The sequence below is a fragment of the Diorhabda carinulata genome, chromosome 1, assembly GCF_026250575.1.
Source record: "Diorhabda carinulata isolate Delta chromosome 1, icDioCari1.1, whole genome shotgun sequence".
Taxonomy (NCBI): Eukaryota; Metazoa; Arthropoda; class Insecta; order Coleoptera; family Chrysomelidae; genus Diorhabda; species Diorhabda carinulata.
Genome location: NC_079460.1, coordinates 31,410,876 through 31,435,038, shown reverse-complemented (window position 1 = coordinate 31,435,038; position 24,163 = coordinate 31,410,876). Strand labels below are relative to the sequence as shown.

At 32.0% G+C, this 24,163-nt stretch overlaps 1 protein-coding gene across 2 annotated transcripts in view; it reads left to right on the top strand.

The window, feature by feature from the left end:
* The first annotated feature begins 18,535 nt into the window (after nucleotides 1-18,535).
* LOC130899053 (suppressor of lurcher protein 1) overlaps nucleotides 18,536-24,163 on the top strand; it is a 253,451-nt gene continuing 247,823 nt past the window's right edge. The window contains exon 1 of one of the 2 annotated variants that reach the window (XM_057808763.1): nucleotides 18,536-18,762. The gene's annotated coding sequence lies outside the window, so the exon portion shown is untranslated. The remainder of the gene's footprint in view (nucleotides 18,763-24,163) is intronic. The other variant, XM_057808774.1, reaches the window with a different exon arrangement.

Below are 24,163 nucleotides of genomic sequence, written 5' to 3'. Positions count from 1 at the left end.
GATATAATCTCAAATTCAATTTGTTACCTTTTCAAATATTTGGTGTTAAAAAATGATGAGAATTAAATCTTCAGATTAATTTCATATTATCAAAGGTTTAACCGACGTTTATCCAATCTTTCTAATCGTGATGCAATTGCTATTGAAGAACTCTTTATTAATAAGCATAATATGATCATTGATATTCACATTTCACATATTTTTCGCTGAAAATAAATCTCAAACTTTGATTCAGTACCTTTAAATTATCAATAAATTATAGGAATGGACATCTAATAGTACCAACACCTTACGACGACAAGGATTGGCAAGAAATAATTGATCGCATGGTATATTTTTTACCATTTTCCGTGATCACCCGTAAAAGTAAAAAAAACATACGGAACCTTCTGTTCACAGTAAGTGTTGGTGTATTGGAAGTGTGAATAGTGTGTTCAATATGAATATCGGTTCCATAAACTCCAATTTATTCGTAAAAGCAACAGTCAGTATTCTTCCAATTCTATAAAAGAATCAAGAATAATTTTATTGTAATCAACTCATGTCAATAGTGTTAATAATTGTATTTAATACGTTTGTTATCAAATTTAAGAAATCTAGCGAAAAATAAAACTTTTGGTCTTTTGCCTTAAACTGGCATTAAAATAGTTTAACGGTGTATTGGATACCAGATCTTTGAGGTGAACAAATAGCCTGTTTTGATATTTTTCTTTGCGCATTCTGAGATAGTGAGATAGTTGATAATTTGTAATACTGGATTAACCAGAAGTTGTACTTTTCTCAAATAATAACAACCGTTACGACTGGGAAAGCTACGCAGTGAAGAAGCCCAATGAATGTTTTATCGTTCTCCATTATCCATCCTTTTTGTCTTCTACTTTACTCTTCAATAAATACTTAAATATCTATAATTAACATTGAGTAAAACCCATAGTTGTAACAAATACAGTTCAATTACCAAACGAACAGTCTATTAAATTTTTGAAATCAGTTTCATAATACGAAACATGTAGAATTATCGTAACAAAAAAATGATTGCTATTTAATCCTAAGGATCTAAAGTGACGCATAAAAAAATAACCATATGAATAAACAATTACGCTATCATTGAAAATTTTAACAAATTATATCAAATTATAACACTATAATATTCTATAACTATTTTTGGTTTTATCTAACATAATATATAGCATATAAATTTTGGCTCCTATATTTGGAAATACGTCACATTTATTTTTTAGTATTATAGGCTGGCTTTCAAATAAATTACACTAGCTCTAAAGCCGGTTGCTCTAAAATTCTTATACAGTAGTAGGGTATGAGTGATACTTTATTTAACAGATATCTTAAATTTATTACGAAAAATCTGAAATATACCTATAAAAGCTTCTCTCTTATATTGATAAACTGTCTTCAAACAAAATGTAGGTAGAGTATAACTAGTGATGTCACGAACATAACCTTTAAATGCAAGTTATCAACATTGCAATTATTGATCGCTTCGTTAGGTTTAAGAATTATAACACTTTTAAAATTTACCTTCATGTAATTCGACTTCAGTTTCGTCCTTTTCTTCATTTTAATCCTTCAATATCAATAGTTTCTGGTACCCAAAATTTATCTTGAAATGTTTAATGAAAGTGCATTCTTTTCAATAGATAGTTAAGCAACTTTTAAACTGTAGCATCAGTAAATCTCTCTAAAGATTTTAGGGGTATTGTCTGCTCTCGCTAGAGGGATGATATAATGTAATCTAAGAACCAGCTTACTAACTGTCCTCAAAAGTGAGAGTTTCATCACCATGCATATTTTTGAATTTTCTAGTGGGTCGAGAATATAGAGAGTAGTACATTTTCTAATGGAAACCTTGTTTTGGTAACAGAGAGTTAAAAAGGAATCATTTCGCACGTATTATCTTGTTCATACGATATTACAAATAAAAACAAAATGTAAAGAACCCCACATAATCGTAGTCCATGATTTTGTTCAAAATATACATTTTCTAGTGCAATTCACATAACTATGTGAGCTCGCCATTGTGTTTTAAAATTATAGAGTATAAGCAAAAGGAACCGGGGTCTAGTAGTCTATAACAATATATCCATATATCCAAATATGTCAGATAAATACAATATATTTTTGGAAACATAAACATAGAGGTTGACAATACAGTGATTACACAAGTGAGTTTCCGCCATGTTTCTGATGTCATCCTTTCAAAATTATATATAAACGTAATATATTGATTAATTTCAATACTCATATAAAGGAAACTGTTTTCGTCGTTAAGTAAATATAGAGAAAAAAGAATTTCGATTGATAATCAAACAATATTTTTTACATGGAAAAAACAATTGAAAAAATCAACTAAAAGTTATGTAAATTTTATTCTGAAAGTAATGTTTTTTTATTTATTATACAGGTGGGGTGAATTTATAAGCACTGTCATTTAGTCACTTAATTTATTTAAACACTTTACACTACACTTAACCAACTTATATGATAATTAACTTATCACTAATACTTAAATTACTTATATAATTTATCTAAATTCTTCCGTTACTTTTCTATGTCGTTCCATTCATTTTGACTATTTATAAATTAAGCTTAACAGCGATAAACAAACTTTAGATTCTTAGCGTCTTACCAGGGGTTGGGATCTGCTCTTCAAGTTTATCTAACTGACCAAACTTCTACTGGAAGACGGTTGCTAATCCTCGTGCGTTCTTGATACGGACAGGGATGTTGCAGACTAGCGAATTATTTTCCGACAAAGTGAACAAATCTCGTTGTTGTTCTGTAGTGACTCCATATCTAGCTTCTCCGGTATCTCCGTATGCACCCATGAATTCTACGAAGGCAGAATCAAGCTCTTTTCGCAAATGGTTCACTCCTTCCTGTATGTCATGGTATTCTTCGAACGACGCTAGTCGATTTTAGTGGATTACTTTCGTTTTTCCATTTGGGATATTGCTTATGCGATAGATGACATTATTGATTTTTTTTTTGATTAAATATGGACTTTTCTACGATTGTGATTTTGGAGAAAATCTAAGTCACAAGGAAGCCTCATTTCACGTCCAAACAGAATTTTCGTGTTTCACCGGTGAACTCATTAATAACGGATCGATAAGCCATTGCAAATAGAGATAGATACTGATCCCAATTGCTCTAGTGGCTGGAAACTACTTTGGATAGATATCTGTTAACGGTTCTGTTCATTCTATCGATCATTCCATCTGATTGTGGATGTGATGCGGTCATCCTGGTCACAAATTTCTTAGAGCACATGGCTCTTGAAATTTCTTCCTCGATCGCTGCGGACTTCCAAGGGCACCTAACCATATCGGCAGATGAATTCTTTCACCAATACTTCCGCGACAGTTGTAGCCTCTTGATTCGGGATCGCATAAATTTCCAAATTATACGGTTTCATGGGTGCCTTTCTCTTACGATGTGGTACGTAACACGAGTCATATATTTCTTACACCAGTCCTTCATATTCTCGAAGCTGTTAATCCAATATAACCTTTCAGGGACTCGCTGAAGTGCTTTCTTCACTCTCAAACGAGCTCCCGATGGACTGTCGGGAAATTTTTTCAGTACCTCGGCTACTCTCGTTCTCGGAACCACTAGCTGTCTTCTCTTCTCGGAACCATAATCGTTTTCAAGGATTCTTTTTAAAAGGATCTCTTCTAACACAAAGGAGTCCCACTGAGCCCAATACGCTTTTAGTGCCCGTGAAATCTTGACACTTCTTGCCAAGTAGTCGACGATTCTCTTCCGTCCAGCAACCCGTTCCTGTTTTCCCTCTGAGTGGACTTTGTTGTTTGTAGAAGTCACGGGACGCTTTTACGATCTGCGTGGATGCCCTGGCTTACTACAATTCCGGACGTTTCCAACTCCAGTTCGGCTTTCAGCTCTGCCACTTTCAGATTACTAAGTTTTTTAGCCATGTTTATGTCACTATTTATTTAAAATACCCCACACCTGACACCAGTATAATGGTTTTCCTATTTATTTATACTAGGGTTTTTATGAACACTGTCTTTTTCTTATTTGATTTATTTAAATTCTTCGGATACTTTTTTATTTTGTTCCGTATATATATACATAAAACATATATAAAAACAAGCATCACATGAATTCCGCGATATATTAAATGTATATCAAACGTGCCGTGCCTTCGCCGAACTAGAATTTCGATATAACCGGACAGGCCGGGGGACAGGGTTATATATGAAAAAGCTATCTTCAAGGTGTGTGCCGCGGGTACAAGAAGCTGATCAAAAGCTCATTCGCATTAAAAATAATGGTTGGATATCTTCAAATGTCTTTAAAGTACGTTATCAGTCGATATATCATGGTAGATGGAACTTGAACAAGAAAAAAATACAGTCAGTGATGGCCTTCATCCAAGGAACGATGGTTTTTTTACGTTAGTTGCTGACTCCAATCACTTTCTATTCCCAAACTTAAAAAAATGAAAAAGTGATTTCAGACTTATGTTATTTTTTCGCGTAAAAGTAGTTACTAATTTTTATATTGAAAAATTATTGATTACGCGTTCGAAGTGGGTGATGTGATATTGATTGAATCATCTAAAAATTTCAAAACACTTAGGAATAATTCAACTCATATTTTCTTCGAATCAAGTTATTTCTCTCGTATTTTCTGAAAATAAAAATATGATTCATATACGTTTTATCAAAACTCATATAAAAACCTTTTGAAAGCTCTACAGTTTTTTCGTAATATCTTGATATTACGTCCGCTAGTTAAATCTCCATTGGGATTTTTAATTAACTTTTCTGTTTGCTTTGCTACTAAGAGACAACAGGGTTAGTTTTTACAGCTTTTGCAGAAATAATCTCCTTATATGAAAATACTTTAACCTAAATACACAATTATTATATTGCTCAAGGATAATTATGAGTGTTAATGAGGTAGTAGGGAAAACGTGAATAGTATTGTGATAGATTACTACCTACTTTGTGATGAATATCAATTTATCAACTTAGTTTGATGCTGCTGCCTTGTACTAAGTTATAACCTAAAAATGGAAGCGTTAAAGACGTACTAGAAGGTGGTGGATGTTATCTTCACATAAGAGTGGGGTTTGGATGTTTTTACTTCAATATGCTTTTCATAAAAGTTGATAAAATTCATTTCTCCCTAAAATATTAAGCATTTCATCACAATTTATATACAAATCAACAAAATCAAATGACCACTTGCTTAAAAACATACTTGATTTGAACCACTGAATATTAACAAGACAAGAAGATCCACTCTCGTCGGAAATCAGGCTTACAAAAGCATGCCGACACGACCTAGTTTTGCAATTATTAGTGTTTGTACGAGGTTGTTGCTGAGCGTTGACGATTGAAACGAATACATATTCACTTACTGTGATTAAGTTGTTTATTTCGTGGACCTTAACAAAAAGTTCAATGAAAAAGTCATAATGTGTGAGACTGTGAGATTCATAGTTATAAAAATTAACAATAAGAATGTTGCAAATACCAAATAGATTTTCTGGTAAAACGGTTCAAAGTGCGCTTTGATGGTAACCTGTATATGGTGGGAATTGTATGCATTAGGTTTCAGAAAATATATGGTCAATGCTAATTGCTTTAATTTGTCTATGTACCTTGATCCCTTAGATGATTTATTAAGTAGATTTAATTGACTTTTTGATAATATACGCCTGTTCCAAGCTTTATTGAGCAACTTGCTGTCGACATCAAATCATCTTTAATCGCTTTTAATTTCAAGGCCTGCTTCCAAAGTTGACATCTAAAAATATTAGCTACTTTACCTTTAGATGGTTATAAAAACAAGAATATTACACGAAAATCAACAGATAACATAAATCTTTATAATCATAGTTAATTATTTAATATTCGCATTTAACAAAAAATTAATCCAATTACTTACCTCATTTCATCTTTCGGATAATGAAATAGTGATATGTTCCTGCTCGGGTAGAACATCCATCAACACACTGAGTGAATGATTAGTTTAATTTAAAAAAGAATTGGTTCACTACGGCAACTAGTGCAGATCCAGTTCTGGAGAAGGAAACTACCAATCTCTGTCTAACATTAAAGTATTTAGAATTGATATTATATCCAGATGATATGTGTATAAGATAGAAAGAACACGAGGGAAAAAATCACAAAAGCACTCAATGAACTACTATGGATCAATACTCTGACTTAAGAAAATAAAATAATAATTTTCAAAAATATAATTTGGTATGGACAATGGCAACAACAATAAGAAACAAATAAGAACGATTAAAGTTATATGAGAAAATTAGAACCAACAAAATAAGCTGCAAAAATAAAGCAACGAATGGGAGTAGGATACTCATTAACAAGGAACTTTGCAATGGAATGGTCACATCAAAAAAGTCAGAACATATATGGCCAAACGAATCCTGGGATGGGAGCCTCCAGAGATGTCACGTAGAGGACAAATAAACATGGGAAACATATATTGGATATACGATGATGGATAGAGACCTGAGTGGAGTAAGGGAGGTTTGGAGGATAAGAGCAATGAACTCGTTAGGACAATTGGGAAGAAGAAAAAAAAAGAAAACAGACGACTCCTCAAAACTTGGATCTAACGAATCTTGCCTTATCTAATTGTCCGAGAATTTGATCTTGTGAGAAGCGTATTGCTGACAACAAATCATTTTGGAATAAATATTAAAGAAATTGTGATTGTGATTGGGGTTTAACGAATTCTTTCTCCGATTGTAACCAAAGTTAGGGTGCGTAAGATTTTCATTCGTTATATTGTCAAGTAAATATTATTATCAAAATTTGAAATAAATGTTCTTTATTTAATGAAAATGAAGTTCTATTACCTAAATCAATGTTAAAATCCTTCATTCTTTATATAACGATCTATTTGAATCAGTCTACATTTATTTCCTGATACTTAACTGAGTTTAAGGTCTTCTCGGGAAATCTTGTATACATCTTGCCGAACTGGACTTACTATCATCTTAATGATAAAGTTAATGAGACGAGGGAAGCACGAAAACACATCCATCCGTTAAGGGTTATACTTGTATATTCTCTAAGGTATGTTCAAAAGGGAGAGAGTAAATGTATTAATAAATTATTATCTTCAATGTGAAAGAACAGTGGCATACACAAACTGAAGAGATTTGAGAAATATTCTATGAAAACTTTTTCATTTTTCTTATTATCACAAGACTCCATTATATCCTTTTCATTAATCTTATTCCGGTGAAATTTGACCTATTGTTTATCAAAACACAAAAATAAAATACAACCACCGATATTTACTATTATTTATTAAAATTTTGATTCTGAGGACTGACGGCGGTGCGTCAAGTAAGTTTCCCTATTAGGTATGATGCAACATCGTGTCTATATTAATCAGTAATGTGATTAAGTTGTATTAGGAATATTTACTTGCAGGTCTCTTTTATATTTTTAATAGGTTATACTTTAATGAATATGAGATACATCATTCACAGATCTATGAAAACAAAAAAGTTAATAAATAACTTTTAATACATCAACAAAGGACCTCCGCGCGTATTGACACATTCCATACTTTACAAGAAGACGCTTTACAAAATTAAATTTCTTCTCTCGAATTCTACAAAATAAGAACATCTGTCATCATATACTGAACTGTATTATCTCAAGTACGCGCGTTTACGACTTCATCCAATAGTTTTCATCAATAACACCTTTATGTCAATAATTCAGCAAAAGCTTTCCACTACTTAATACGTAGACACGGAAAGTCAGTTAGTTCTGATGATGATGATGACAAGAGTATGAAACAAATTCAGGTAAAATCAAAAAAAGATCAGTTGTAATCAAGCAGGTAGTTCGAACATAGCTCACACGAAACTTAGCTTACTGGTTCAATATTTTGGACTCGCTAAGTGTGTAGATGTAGACATAGAAATAAAATTGTATGAGTTTTGGGCTCACCAGCGTACTAGAAATATTTTTCAAATCCCCAACCTCTTTCACATTAAAATTTCTGCATTATTGCCCTACTTTGAGATAATATTCTTCTTAAAAAATAACGGTGGAAGAATGAATTAAGATAATTATATTATTTGCAATCAATCTTATATCTTATACAAACAAAAGTTAATTAATGTATTGACATTAACTCAAGCTCACCATTAATTTGATTTTCAACTTCTAACAAAGCTTAATTTATTGCAATACAAAACCATTAGAAATTCATCATTATTTGAAAACACTGGCCACAAACATCATTAGTAACCAAGGAAAACCGAAATTGAATTTTTCAATTTTCTGCTACATTTCGAAACAATGGGTTGAAACAGATGCATATATCTTTTGAACGATACCTCTATACTATAAGCAATGACGTAGAAAAGGGAAAAATACCAACGAACTTTTTTTATAAATGTAGCAAAAATCGCAATTCAATCATGAATCAATCTTGGCCAAAAAATTACTGTATAGAAAAGAGATAATCATATTATTATTGAGTTAATTCGAAGATGAAAGGCTCTTTGAAGTTATTTTTGAAATTCACTGGATATTAAAGTCGTAGAACCGATTCCTGGAAAGGCAATCAAAAATTGTTCAGTTGAATTAGTCTTTGGCGTATTTATATTGTTATCTGGATAAAACAAAAATATATTGAGTACAACGTTGTTATATTTTGGTTAGAAAATACTTTTCATGTTGAGATTCTGTTCATCACTCTTAGAATTTTTCTTCTTTTTCAAAAAATATTTCGAAATTCTAGTAGTTCGTAAATAATTGTCTATTTACACGAGAAGAATGGTTATTATTATCGTTATTAGAACAAAAATTGTATTTATGTGAAAAAACCGATAAAGCGCTTAAGTGCTCATGTCATTGCCATTATTATTGTTCATATTACACATTAGTGTAAAACCCTTTCTCAAACAAAACACCTTCACGTCTTTGTACGTTACATCTGTTAAACGTTATTAATGATCATGGAGATTGATGTTCCAGTATAAATGAGCAAAATTCATTTGTAAATGTCGACGTGTTCCAGAGCGAGCTCACGATTTGTAATAATTACTGGTACCGTAAAACCGATAAAGTAACAGGCCATAACTAGAAGATGTAAATCATTCCCATACATCTGTAAAAGAAAATTTCGAAGCACTTAACTTTTGTGAAAGCCTCATTGACAGGTCTCTTAATCATCTTGGATGAGTTCATTTGATACTATATTGGAACGTTTACTTTGCTCGTCTTTGAGGAAATTTGGGAATAAATTAGAAACAACTTAGTTTTGATGGAAACAATGCTGGTTTCAACATAATGAAATGAAATGAACTTAGACAAAAAGTAGATTACCAAATCGGAATTTCATTATTGTATCCATGAGCAATATTTATGTAATTCAATTGCTTATAGATGCACTCGAAAGTAATTTGAATTACTTTTTAAATGAAATAGACAAATTAGTGATAATGACATGAAACAATTTAGCAATTTGCTAGAAACAAAATAATCGATCCAACCAATGAACAATTTCCAGATAAACGAAAGGAAAGAATTATATATGGGAGGAGGAGAAAAACCGATATTTTCCAAAAAAAACTTATGCTTAAGGGAATATTTCGAATTCAAAGTTTATATTAAGAAACCAAGAAACATTCTTGATCTGAGAGAACAAAAAAATACAAACCAAATATCAAAGCAGATGTTCCATAAAAATTTAAGAAAATTTAAGAAAAGAAATGTATTCCTTTATCTATTTTGAATTTGTATCATTTCGTTTGTGTACTACTTAAAAAGGTTATTTGAGTTAGTTTTATTGCGTAAAATTCTCATGATTGATTTTTTTATACGAGTGACATTTCCCTAATCAAAAGTTGGACACAGTTCTGAAAATATCGGATTGTTTGTCAATCTAATAATTAGTTTATGTTAGTGGATAGTGGCTACGTTTATATTCAATATTTGCAAGTCATTTTCATGGAAATATAAAATATTTCATGAATTTCCAGTGATATTTTATTCCAAATAGCTATTCAAGCACTATTGCACATTTGTCAAGGACTGTTATTTATACATGAAATAAGTAACCAGATAATTTTATTGATTATGGTAAATATCAGAGGAAAAATTTATTATTTGTATTTTAAGGTACATAGTGAATAGTTAAGATAGAAAATGACAAAATGTGACACTAGTTGTACCTATAAGATAATGTTCAATCATATAGGGTGTTTTTAAAATCGTTCAACCAAATTCAGTAAGTGATTCCCTATATGAAATTATGGTGGGTTTTCCCATAACAAAATTAATTGGCCTACCCAAATCGGCCATAAATTACCTCTACAATGTAGTGAGTAACATTGAGTTTCTTTGGTTTTTCTTCAAATTAATGTGAATAAATGAATTCAAAATTAGATTAACTCAATGTGCAATCTAAAAGGTATAGCAACCGTTATATTCTAAGAAACCCTGTAATATTATAAAAAGGGCCCTACCCTACTCTTACCCTAACCCCAACCATAGTTATAGATTTTCATATATTTTGTTTATTTCTTTTGCTTTGGAAATATGAAAATTGTTTTATTAAATATTCTCATCAATGAAATAGCATATGCACATAAGGTGATTTTAATTTATTGTTTTATGAATACACTATCATCTTAGGTAATATATGATGTTTGTAAAACAGCAATCGTATACCTAGGTGAGTCATTGTCAAGATTTTTCTGAAAATGGAAATAATTGAGTATCGAGCTGTCATCAAATATTTGTTTTTGAAAGGCAATACGTCGATGCAAATAAAAGAGGAGCAAGAGTTGTGTACAGAGACCTTGCACTATCATTTACAACCGTAAATTTTTTAGCATCTAAAATCAAATGTTGCTGTATCAGCTTAAATGACGCCACGTGTTTAGTGACGGCCAAAACCTGTAACAAATAATGATGATTACGGTTTGAGAGACAAAAGGCTATTGGCATATCAAAAGAACGAATCTACCATATTCTAACTAAGAAATAATGTAAACTTAAGCTATCCGCGGTTGCCGCGATTGCTTTGCGGCTTAAGCAAAATTAATTAGATTTTTTGCATTGATTCATATCTGTAGAAAAAACCAGCACGTAGTAGGACAATCCTGAAAGGAAAAAACAACCAAGACAGTGGATTGCGAATCTGCTGCAAAACTTATTTCATTGGGCGGAAAAGTATTGCTGACCATTTTTTGGAATAGTTATAGAATTGTGTTTATCGAATATCTTCAAATAGGTAGAACGATAACAGGAGAGTTTTACAAAGCATTGCTTAGAAACTTAAAGAGATAAATTGCAAAACGCGACACACATTTGAAGAAAAATAAAATGGTATTTTTTCAGGGCAAAGCACATTCTCACACTTCGGTGATCGCCATTGTTCAAATTCCCGATTGGTTGACTACTCACCGTAATATTGTCCATAGCGACTTGTCCTGTTTCATAACCTTAAAGCTTTGCTTGTGGGACAGCGATTTTCATAAAATGAGGAGGTTTTCGAAAACGTAAACGCCTATTTCGGCAACTATCATTTGAGGATCAAAAAGTTTAGAGCTATGTTTATATAATTATAATATTTCAAGAAGAAACGTTAGTATTTTATCTCCATAAACCCACGATAATTGTCTATATACCGTATACTTGATTGAAATAAGACACCCAAACTAATATAATATGCCTGGATAATTGTTCCAATAACCTAAATGACTCAAAAAGACGAACCTTAATCAACGTCCTACAATCACTACAAGGAGACCAACAGACCGACAGAGAAAGAGATATAGAGGGAGAGGGAGAGTGAAACTCATAAAAAATCGAAAAGGCTGCTAATTAACTAATGAAATATAGACTTTATAACTGAGTTATCGTAAGTTCTAAATTATTGTTATCTAAATACTTTTCATATCATGTATATATCTACCGAATATCACATCATTTCATTATGGCGAAATATACAGTCGAAGTATTACTCATTAAGTATCAAGGATCAGTCAGACATTTTTAATGTAAGATGGAGATAGATTAATTTAGATTCATTTCAAGAATAATGATACTGAAAAGTGATAAATGGAATGGAAAAATACATGGAATGGAATCAGGTGACAGGTACGTGTTCTAAATGAATAATTGCTTCATTAGAGCTTCCAATTCAAAAAATTCGAATATGTTTAATACCAAAATTCCTTATAATAGATGTGGAAGAGGAAACAAAGCTCTCATTAAAACTGTTTGAAAGATATTATAATATAATATAAGAATTATTGGAAACAAGTTAATGAAAAAATAATATTGATATTACCGATTTTAAGAATAAAACAATACCTGGAAATTTTGTTAAGGAGATGCGTTGCGATCTAATAGTACAATTTGCTTGAATAATATTCTGTACCTGAGAATCTTTTGATGAAAGTCGACTGTTTCTTATTTGAATAAACCAAAAACGTAGTTCGTTCGCTGTTTCAAATTATATTTATTTAATACGAAGTCTTTCAATGCCGAGAAAATTCCAAACTTATACCTGATTACACCAAACCTTATTTCAGAGTGTACCATTACTACAATCCCGACATCTCACCGTTTTTCCTTCTAAATCCACCGAGATAGTAATCAAGTAACTGTAGAAAAACTATCTCAAGTCGTAATTGAATGGCAGCTTGCAACAGTAGAAGTTTTGGACGTTGAGGTGCAGACTTAACACACGGTTGCCGGATTTGCAGCATCGATAGGTAGATTTTTCAGCTACTTAAATCTTCAATCTAGTTGATGCATTCTTATAAAAAGATAAAACATCTTAGAAATACATGTAAATAGAATAACAATTGTTTTCAATGATATATGAGAAACTTAAGTATTCTGTTATAGTCTATTTCAGAGAGGTGTAGAGTAATAAAATAGAGAATTCCGTTCAGTTCGGCTTAATTTCGGTGTCGGCCATACGTGTAGGTCTTGAAATAGTATGGTTTGTATTATTAAAATTTCAAGTAATTGCGCAAGATAATTAGGAAAGGTATATTTTCTGGCCTGAAGTGTCAATATCGAAATATTGTGTAGGGATTACTTAGGTAGTAAATCATACAGTTACGTTTTGCGTTTAACAGGTACCGTTTAACCTTCTATTAGTACCTCTGTCTAATTCCAACCCTATTTCAGATTCGACTTAACCATGCGCCATAAGGGCAATGAGACCTTACCCAAAATTTTTGGACTTTTATAAGTATATTTGTTTAGTTTAACGCATCAGTATTTGCTGTTAAGCCGTAAATAGTGTTCACAGTATTATAAGATTAGTAATAAAATGGCGACATTTGCACCAACAAAAAGATGATCCAATAATTCTCCACTATCAGTGAATGAAAAACTTATTATTTGAAATGTACACTATTGTATAAAATATGATTACCCATAATTTACTGTATAAGAAACTGTCGACCGATGTTCCCGAATGACTGGACAACTAAAATACTTTCATGGACCACTTTATGGATTTTGCCTAGGAAAAGCATAAGCGTAAAGCAGTTTTACTGGAAAGCGATGAAATTGCTTGATGGCGACGAAAATACTTAAGAAGTATAAAGCAGTGAAGAACAGAGTAAAAGAAAATCTTTTATCTTGATGAGACGTGAATTAATGAAGGTTATACAGTACCAAAAATGTGGCACGACAAAAATATAACCAGTGCTCGCCAAGCTTTCATAGAAAGCCTGTCAATGGGTATTAAGGTGCCTTCAGGTAAAGGGAAAAGACTAATAATCGTCCATATTGGAAGCGAAGAGAGATTTTTAAAACAGGGTTTGCTAACCTTTCAGTCGTGTCATAAGGGAGAATACCACGAGGACATGGATTCGGATGTTTTTGAAGACTTTTTTGGTAAAATAATAAAATATCTTCCGGCTGATTCAGTAGTAGTTATGGAAAACGCAAGTTATCATTCTCCACGCATAGAAAAGACTCCAACTTTATCTTGGAGAAAACAAGAAATTATTGACTGGTTAACCACAAAAAGTATTGAATTTGAAGATAGTTTGATAAAAAAAGAACTATTAGCTATGGCGAATTTACACAAACATCGTTTTATGAAATACACCGTGGAAGATATAGCAGAAAAACTTATATGGGCGCAAGTGAAATGGTTTGTAGCAAGACACAACACAACATTCAAAATGAAAGACGTTAAGCTACTGTTTGATCAAGCCATTAAGGAGGTGACACCAGAGAACTGGCGAAAAGCAGTCCATCATGTCATTAAAGAAGAGGAGAAAATGTGGGATCTTGACTAGTTCCTCAGATGACAAAGAAGAATATTATAATTTTTGATAATTTAATTTCTGTATAATATATTTTTTGTATAATGTTCAATAAAAAATAAGTGTACCTAATACTATGTAAATAATGCCTAATTTTTATTCTGTTAAAATAAAATTCTTTCTTTTTTACTAGTATCTTACCGGCACACTATTTTCAGTGTTTGTGAGTGGATAACAATAAGCTAAACCCATATATTGACCCCAACCCGGGTGGTGATAACTGCACTTGATAAAAAGAAAGAACTTTACAATGAAATCAATGCCAAACTATGAAAGTGGCTCAAATATTCGTTGGGTCACTCTATGATCCCTTTGCATACCTAATGGGATTTTATTACTCTATACCTTTCTGAAATAAACGATAATTTTTCAAAATTGGAGAGTTACCAATTAATATACTTGAAAAGCTCTCCGCTAGAAAAATTGTTAAATGAACCAGACATATTTGTCTATGTTATAAAAAAACTTTCAATATTGTGTCGTATTATGAATTTCCTGGTTGAACAACACTCGTTTTAAAAGCCTAAAAAATAAACAGTAATTATAATCACGATAAATCTTAACGTATACATACAGGTTTCTTTGAATCTGTGAATGAAAACTGTTATATTCAATCACTTTCAAATTAATTCAATTTCATTTTTAGTAATAAAATTGTTTACAAAATCATGAGAGAGTTCGAGTCGACGGTATACTTTTTTGTATCTGCTCCCTTCCCTATTCATATCCCTGACTTTATATGCGGGATTACTTTTGATTTCTGATAACGTCACGGATTTTTCTCATCTTTTCTACAGCGGAGTATTTATGACTGTGACCCAAAAAACTGAATTTTTCATAATCACGGCATGTTCATATCAGTTCGGATTGAAAATATAGTTCCCATTAGATACAACTTAACCACTAGTTTGTTAACCAACGATTATTATTTCCTTCGTAAAAACTATAGACAATTTTAGTATTTGTATGACCAGTAGGTAAAGAGTATGGGATAAATTTCCGTTGTTGGGCATATGCATTGACGAAATATAAATGAAATAAATAATCGTAGTACATCCTTTCCCAGAGCCCCACTTAAGTTCGTAGTATTAAATTAAGCACTGTTTTCCGCTATCATAATCACTTCCGATAAGTCATCTTCAATTTGTTTGGACATGGTCCAATCACACATGAATTCAATCTCCTTTCTATAAACTACAGTTTTTAGAATTGATTTTATATGTTTAAATATGCTTTGAAGACTCATACCCAACTGAGATATAGAATTTCAATTTATTTTTTTCTCTATACGTTTCACTAGTGTCTTTTATCTTTGTCTATAACGAGCTATCTAACTCCATTTCTTCACTCTATTCTTTTCCAAATCCGTTTTGCTCCTATCTAGCCATTTCTTTTTCGCACTATTTTCCTACCTTCTACCCCGACTCTATTGATAAAGAATTTGACCACCATGTCTTTCTACTGCTAATACTTCCATTTTTTTCTTTGTGCTTTTATTTGATGAGGCATGTTCGAATAAGCATATGCTTCCCTCATTTATGTATTAGTTCATCCTACTAACTAGACTTAATATTCTAGTTTTGCCTCCATATATTTTTATCTCCATAATTCTTTTATTCTCGGTTTTATGTGTGATTCGCAGTTGTTAAATACTTTCGTCTAATTATAGTTATTATAGTTATAGTAGTTATCACTACTTTCATACCTAGATTATTTCTTATGGCTCATATGTCTCAATTTTTATGTTCACCACTAGAGAGCATATTTATTTACCAAAAAAGTATGAAATCAAAATTTGGTAAATAAAATAAAAAGTTCATTGAAGAAACAATGCTTAGCTAATTTCGTGTAATTTTATAACAATCTACTTACGTGTATGCTACGTATCTTCAAAAAAAAGTTTTTATCACATCCAAATATATTATTAGGTATGGACAAGAACGGTAATAGCTACTGCAATTGAGGCACATCAAGGGCCCGTTATATTATTATTAGATAGTATTATTATTATGTATATATGCTACTTTTTTAAACTTATTATTTAGAATTTTTATATCAGTATTGGATGGAGGGGGAGAGAATACCAAAGAGACGATAACAGTGCAACAGACGATGGAATCAGACTAAAACATCAGGATATATGGTCAAACAGAAGTAATTATACAATATAGTAATTGTACAATATTCATTGTGATTTGGCCACAGATGAATGACGAGAATACAAAAAAGATATTAAGATTCAAGGGATATTGTACTGTTGGCAGAAGACTCCAGAAAATGAAGAGTGATAACGGACAACTATCGCAAATAGTGTAACGGAGACAAAGAGTATCTGCTTTGCCTGTGCCCTGTCTTGTAGAAATAGAAAAAGTGAAAAACTTGATTCTAGGATTTAAAGCTAAAAAATCAACTATAAATAGTAACAAGGTAGGAGGGTGTTTAGCTAGTTAAATAAGTTTTCCCTTAACGTAATCTTGAAAGTCTATCATACTCTTTTCTGCCTTAAAAGTAAAATAAGTTTTGATGATGTTGAAATGACAATAGATCAGTTAAATCAGGTGATCAGGCTGAAAATGAAGATAATCCAATTTGGATAGAGAATTGTGCAGCAAATAAACATATACTTTTATTGTACTGTATAATGATTCCATTAGTTGTAAACGTATATTACCTCCATCAGACAATAATATTTCAGTGTGACATCCTGTCATTCTAAAGTTTTCCTCCAGTTACTACATAAAATTGAACTTTCAATCATAAGGTAGAGAGGTATAAGCTGTGAATTCTTCGTTTAAATGTATGATTTCAGTTATGTCTGAATATTTGAAATATTTAGTTACTGCTAAAGTCAAGGCGCCACTAATTTCTTTTCTTAAGCTCCACTTTAACTTTTCTGCTACTGAAAGTAAAATCCTAATTTTAGGCCCTAATGCTCATTTTTATTCATGCGTGTTGTAATCAGGTCCTAACTAATTAAATTATTTCATTGAATATTGAAGTGCACCTCGCAGACATTTCTCAATATTTGTCATTCAAGATTGGTTTGTTGAATTATTCGAAACATCCCCTTACTGAAAAAAGGAACAAATTGAAAAACATTTATCAAAGGTGGGTTGTTATTCCATTACATAGTAATGTCACTTGAAATATCATACCTTTTTAAAATGTATTGAAAAAATTCCTCTAATTTACAATTTATTATTACATGAGGTGAGTTGTGATAAAATTATATTGCTTTCTTTCTTGGGTATTCCATCTACACAATTAGTAAATTATAGTATGTGCTCAACTGATAAAATAATACTTAAAAAGCTTAGGCGGATAATTCTCTTGAGTCATCAAAGACCTCAGATGGCTTGGAATTATTAAGTAATCCACTATTACCGGGGACGCAAGATATCTATTGTGAGAGTTACTGTAAGAATTAACCAATGCTAATAATAGGAAAGTTGGATTAAAATATATTGATGAACGTATTTCTGAACAAGAGATTATGAAACTAATATGAATACACATGTTAAACATGTAGCTTCTGTTCCATTTCTTAATGATTTTATTGTTGTTGATTCACACTGTAAATCAACAATTGCCCAATGCCCCCTTTTTTAATTCTCTTGATATCGTCCCATATTAGCTTTTTATTTTCTATGTATTATATGCTCTTTTAGTTTCTATCTTATTATCATGGTTTTTGTTTCTTCTCTGTATATACCTATTAAGTTTTTCTGGCGCTTTTTCTCCATTCTCCAGATTTTTTCCAAGACTTTTTTCCAAGAAATTCCGAATCCAGGATACATCTCTTGTTATTTCGTATGTAGTTTTTAATGGGTCTAATTGCTCTTGTTTGATGAGTATAGTGACGTTGCAGTATTTTGTAAAACCAATCTCCTAACAAAGTTAGTTGATTGTTTTAAAATCAATCAAGCTACCATTCGAAACACAAGCATAATTCAAACTTCTATTAAAAAATCAAAAAGGTTAAAACATTTTTGTTAGCTGTTTATTATTGCAAATGCTCCAATTTAAAACATTACAATACAGTTTCAGTAAACATATTTTGTTTCAAAGTATTCCCCAAAGTATGTTTTTAAATAAGAAGGCGAATATCAACCGTTAAGTTCCCATATTCACATCTATTTTTGAAAAGTTTCAACTCCTATAGAAAGCATTGGCAACATTGTTGTGCGCGGAATTCGGTAGAAGTGAGTTTCAACCACAAGGAAAATCTCGCTGAGGGTCAGTTTTCCAGTACCGGCAAGAGTATAAGTGTCTGATTTTACTCCGGTTGAAAAAAATAACACGTGTCGTAAGTTTTAGAAAGTTTGCAGAACATTTTTTGTTGTTTTTTCCATGTGAAGAAATTTTGTGAAATTTGATATATACGTTGTGTTAAACAGAATTTCAAGGTGAGTTTTTATCCAGTTTTTTTCATGTTTTCATCGGTAGAAAGACATGTTATTAGTTCTAAAGAAGTCACTTTAGATATGCTGTCAATAATAGAAACGTGGTAATGAATATAATGCACCGAATTTTAATAAACTAATTTGCACCTGTGAGGTCAATGTGGTTACGATATGAAGCAGTACTATTTTTTTTATTAGAAATAAAATTGGCTTCGGTGATTTAGGGAACATGTTTAGGTATTTGTGAAAAAAAACCTTATATCAATTTTTAATCTTTGGTTTGAGAATATGAAATTGTGAGAAAAATACACTGGTAACAATGATTAGAATAGTTTCTCTATTGCATTCAAATATTACCTTGAATTAATATATGGATACATACAAAAATTGATAATAACATGAATCCGTATTAGTACGTGTGTAATAACAGGTGAGCTTTACTCTTATTAACTCAATCTCAAGAAGTGGATATATATTTATATCTCTCTTTAACTGTACTAGTAAGTTTAGAGCAAATTAAAAATAACACAGAAGTAGCAAATAGCCCAATGAACAAATTTAGAATAAAAAGTATATTGAATATAGAAAAGCTATAACCAAACCGGAAAAAAGTCAATAGCCAGGTGCAGGAGTATAGCTTGCATTATAAGAGTCCTAAGCAAGATAAATTCATGATGGTGCAAATACCTGTATTAATATCTAGTTAGTCGTTATTAATTCGATTGAGCAGTCATATTTCTTAAATTTTTGTTCAAAAAGTTAGATCTGGTGAAAAATTATACTCGCTAAGTCTAAAAATTATTGTTCCAAGTTTAGTAATTGAATGATAAGAATCGCCCAGTTTCAGGTTAAAATTTTGTGAAACAGTAGCAGTCCCTTTTATCTTCATGTTTAACCGAACAATAATCTTCGTTTGTAAATTATGTTAACGTACCTATCAGCATAAAGTTGAGGAAACACTAAGCTCACACAATAATTTTCAGTTCACGGAAAGTCGTTTTTGGATCCTAGAAAATATTGTCTGTATCTACCTGTCCTACTATTTATTTTGATTCTTAGACTTTGGTATAATTCTCAATTTTGCAAGCCTTGCGAAAGTTTTTTGCGGGCTGTGATTATTCTATTTAGCTATATTCGAAATACAAAAACAATATACCCTAAGTCTTGGTTATATGCATTAATGCAGAACAGTTGCTTTTTTTTAACATACTTGGTCAGATTTTTCTGGGAAAAAATAATTTCTGATTTGTTTTTGATGAAGGTGACAGTCTGTACCCATTCTTGTCTAATTTAATCATGGATAAAATAATTAATAGAGTAAAAGAAGTTCCTGAAGGATACAAGATAAAGTTATTATGCTATGTCGATGAAGCAATATTGATAGCTGATAACGAGGATGACTGACCTACAGCGTTCGCTTGCTATATCGGTTCCAAACAACAGCCGAAAATCTTAATATGCCGATATCTGTAGAAATCAACAGAACCCAAGTAAAGTAGCCCCAAGAATCTCTGGCTATCTGCGGGACCTCATATGGAAAACATATGTCCACCGATAGTGAGATCCGCATATACAAAACAATCGTGAGACCTATACTTACATATGCAGGGCAAATTCGAGCGGACACAACAAAAACGAAGAACATGATGAGAGTAGCAGAGATGAAAACATCGAGACCTATTAAAGGAGTGGAGCCTCAGAGATCAAATAAGCAAGCAAAGCTATAGGAGACCTGAAAATTCAGGATATAGTACGATTCACGAGATCAAGAAGACAATATTGGAGAGACCACGTCGACAATATGATAATAGGCTAAATGGACTTTAAGGAGACCTCCCGGCTGACCTCTCAAGAGATAGCACGAAAGCCGGACATCTACTTCTCAAGAAGCAGAACAGTCAAAAAAATAAGACCAAGTCTTAAGAAAAGAGAAAAGAGTGTAAAAATTTGACGTTTCCACCTACTTCAGTCTTTATCAAAATATGACTTGACACTGACAATTTGCCTAATTATTTTATTCAATAGATCACTACATCATGAATATCAAAATTTACTTAAATTATTTAGGTATTTTTTAATATTGATAGCTTTCTTGTTCCTATATATGAGGTCTGGATATTAAATAACGAAACTGCGCGACTAGAGGGCGCACTAGACGGGTGGGCTAAAAAAACGAGTAGTGCGTTTAGTATCTATGTCTATGTATATCCCACATTTCCGTCACTAATATAGTATTTGTGCAGTAGCGATTTAAAATGAACGTGTTTTTTTCTCGTGCCGAAAACCATGTGTGACGAATAACAGGAGCAACGTATCAATCTCAAATTTCTCGTTAAATTGAGAAAAACTTCGACTGAGTGCTATAAATTGTTGAAAGAGGCCTATGGGGAAAATTCTCTATCTCGTGCGTGTGTTTTTGAGTGGTGTAAGCGTTTTAGTGAGGGCAGAGAGAGTACTGAAGATGACCAGCGCCCAAGTCGCCCTATGACTGTTTCAACTCCGGAAACAGTGACCAAAACCAATCAAATTGTGCGTGCAGATCGTCAAATGAGTATCCGGATGATTGGCGAGGCTGTAAGCGCCGATAAAGAAACGGTTAGAAAAATTTTACACGAGGAATTACACATTACAAAAGTCTGTTCGAAGTTGAAGCCAAAAAATCTGACTCCTGACCAAAAGCTCTTGCGTCAACGGGTTAGAAAAAGATCTGCTTTAAAAGGGACTCGATTTGAGTAGCTGGAAGCGGTAAAGCAAAAAACGGCAGAGCTCCTAAAGGCACTCACCAAAGAAGACTTCCAGAACTGCTTTGATCAATGGAAAAAACGTATGGAAAGATGTGTGGCGAGGAGAGGGGAGCATTCGTATTGAGAATAATTTTTATAATAAAACCCATTTTCGTAACCAGTCTTGTTATTTAATAGTCAGACCTCGTATGTTAACCATTTCTAAAAATTCTCTTTTTCGTATATAAGATTCCCTTTCAAGAATTCTTGAATCTTTAGAATTGAATGTATGCCCTTTGATATTTCGTGGTTCGCTAATGCAGTTTTTTTGTATTGATGATCTTTTAGTTTGTATAGTGGATAGCGTATGGATGTTCAGTTTGTTTTTGTTTGGTTTTGTATTCGATTAAAGTATCTATTCATTCTTTTCTTGAATATGTTGTTTATAATTTTTTTAATATTTTCTTTCAATGCAGTTTATTCTTATTGAATAGCTAAGCATCTAAATTCAGGATCAGATCAGATATTAAATTATAGCTTTAACTGCTTCCATAGTCTGTATTTTTTTCCGAAAAAGTGTTGTATGAGAAATTAGGTCTTGTTCTCCAATAGGGCTCTATTATACCGTAGTAACTTAATCAAGACGAGGTATTATGCAATTATTCTTGGAAAACTAATCCCCAAGATTACATATCTGTATTTATAGAGGACAAGAAATTGCTGGTCATTAATCAAGCTTACAATTTACTGTTTAATATGAATGAATTATGCAGAATAATAATATCCTAAATTATTAAATGATATTTGGTTTCATAGTTCACTCTTATTAATAGAATACATCAGCACAAAATCATTTTTCTGTTTCATTCCTGCCCCGAAATAATAGAAAAGTAGTATTATCGCAAGATATGTGAATATCCCCCTGAATTATACAACGTTTTTCGAAAAGCTACAGTTATATTTTATTGAATTTGACTATTCCATATAACAAAACTATCATTAACAAATGATAATTTTCAGTTTGTCTTATATGGATACAAGTACGATACCATGCAACCATCTATGCGATTTCAATTGATTGTGCTTTTCATGCTTATTATATAGTTCGAAGTACGACCAGTTATGATATAACTAAGCTGCAATTTCTGTAACCGATGATGATATTTATACTTAACAGACTGTTCACACTACCAGTATACCAACATTCACAATAATAATGTCTACTTTTAATGAAGTCTGTTGTATAAAATGCAAAAAATGTTTACCTTCACATCACAGACGATAACTTGGTTTCGAAAAGCGCACCAGTCAGTATATGTGAGGATCAGAAGTAAGAAAAGGGCTAAGCTGAAACATTATTGAACAGAGGAATTTGAAGATAACCTCCACGTAGCATATTAATAGACTCTTTATTCGCAACTAGATATAAAATACATTATTTGTCTTACGCCTAAATATGCTACTATGAAGAAACAGAAATAACACAAGAATAAAAATAATAAACAAAAAAAGGAAACGAGCTAAGTGCCAAAACATCATTGGGTTCATTTAGCATAAAATGCTTGGTGTTATCGATCTTGTAGGTAAGATATAATTGATTTAAGTGTTCGCTGTCTGACTTTTTTAAGTCTTTGCATTTATCGCAATTTAACGAGTAACTTTTACGACAGGTGTAACTTCTAGGTGCTCTAAATGAAACATTTGAAAAATTTTCTCTGAATAATTTTCTGTAAAACTCAAGTGACCGAACTGTGAGGATATTTCTGTATAAATGCTTCACGGTTTACATCCAAATCTGGGCTCATATACTCCGTTGTAATTTTGGCGTGAGAATGGAATTGCTCTCAGGGTATGCTATTAATGTGCTCGATGACAAACTTTTTATGTAAGTGCTAACATTCTTTGATAGCGTTAAGTCCATGATATATGTCAAGCAACGTCGAGTCTGTAATATTTGCATTTACATGTTACCTGCATAAAATAATACAGTTTTTAGAGTTTGTACAGGAAATGCACCTTGTATACCATACGGGCAAAAGAATCCGACACTGAAGACATTTATCTCTAAACATGGCAATCTAACCATTTTTTATGATGAGTCGTCTGAAGGTACCAGAAACCAGAACCAAAAATACATTTATCTAATTCCGCAATCAAATGTGACACTCTAAGTCACTCCTTGACTGACAATTAACTTATTATTTTATTTCAATAGTAATTTAAGATCTATACATGTTGAAAACAACATTATTAAAGACAGTTATTTGAAGTAAGTCAATTTCCTGGGTGAATATTTTCATGAACTTCTTGTCTAATGTTAATTTCATTTGAAGCTGTGCCTCAGTTTTTTTCAGAAATTCTTCTCTTAACATAGCCTTTGGCTACACTGTTGGATTTCCATTCTCCGTGTTGCCTTATTTTCATAATGTCCGCTCGTGAGTCTGTCAGGAGAGACCCTGACGAACGTCTGAAACAACGTCATGTGTATCATTTAGCATTAGGTAGAACCAGGTACTGAGCAATCTTTGCTGGTAATTTTCCAGTTGTATTTATGCCCACGAGTTGTATGCTAAATTTTCCATTAAAATATTGCTTAAAAATGTGTCATGCTTTACAGCTGGAGGTCTAATGCTCTATATATTTTGAGGACAACAAAATTGACATCAAAAATATTTCTAGCA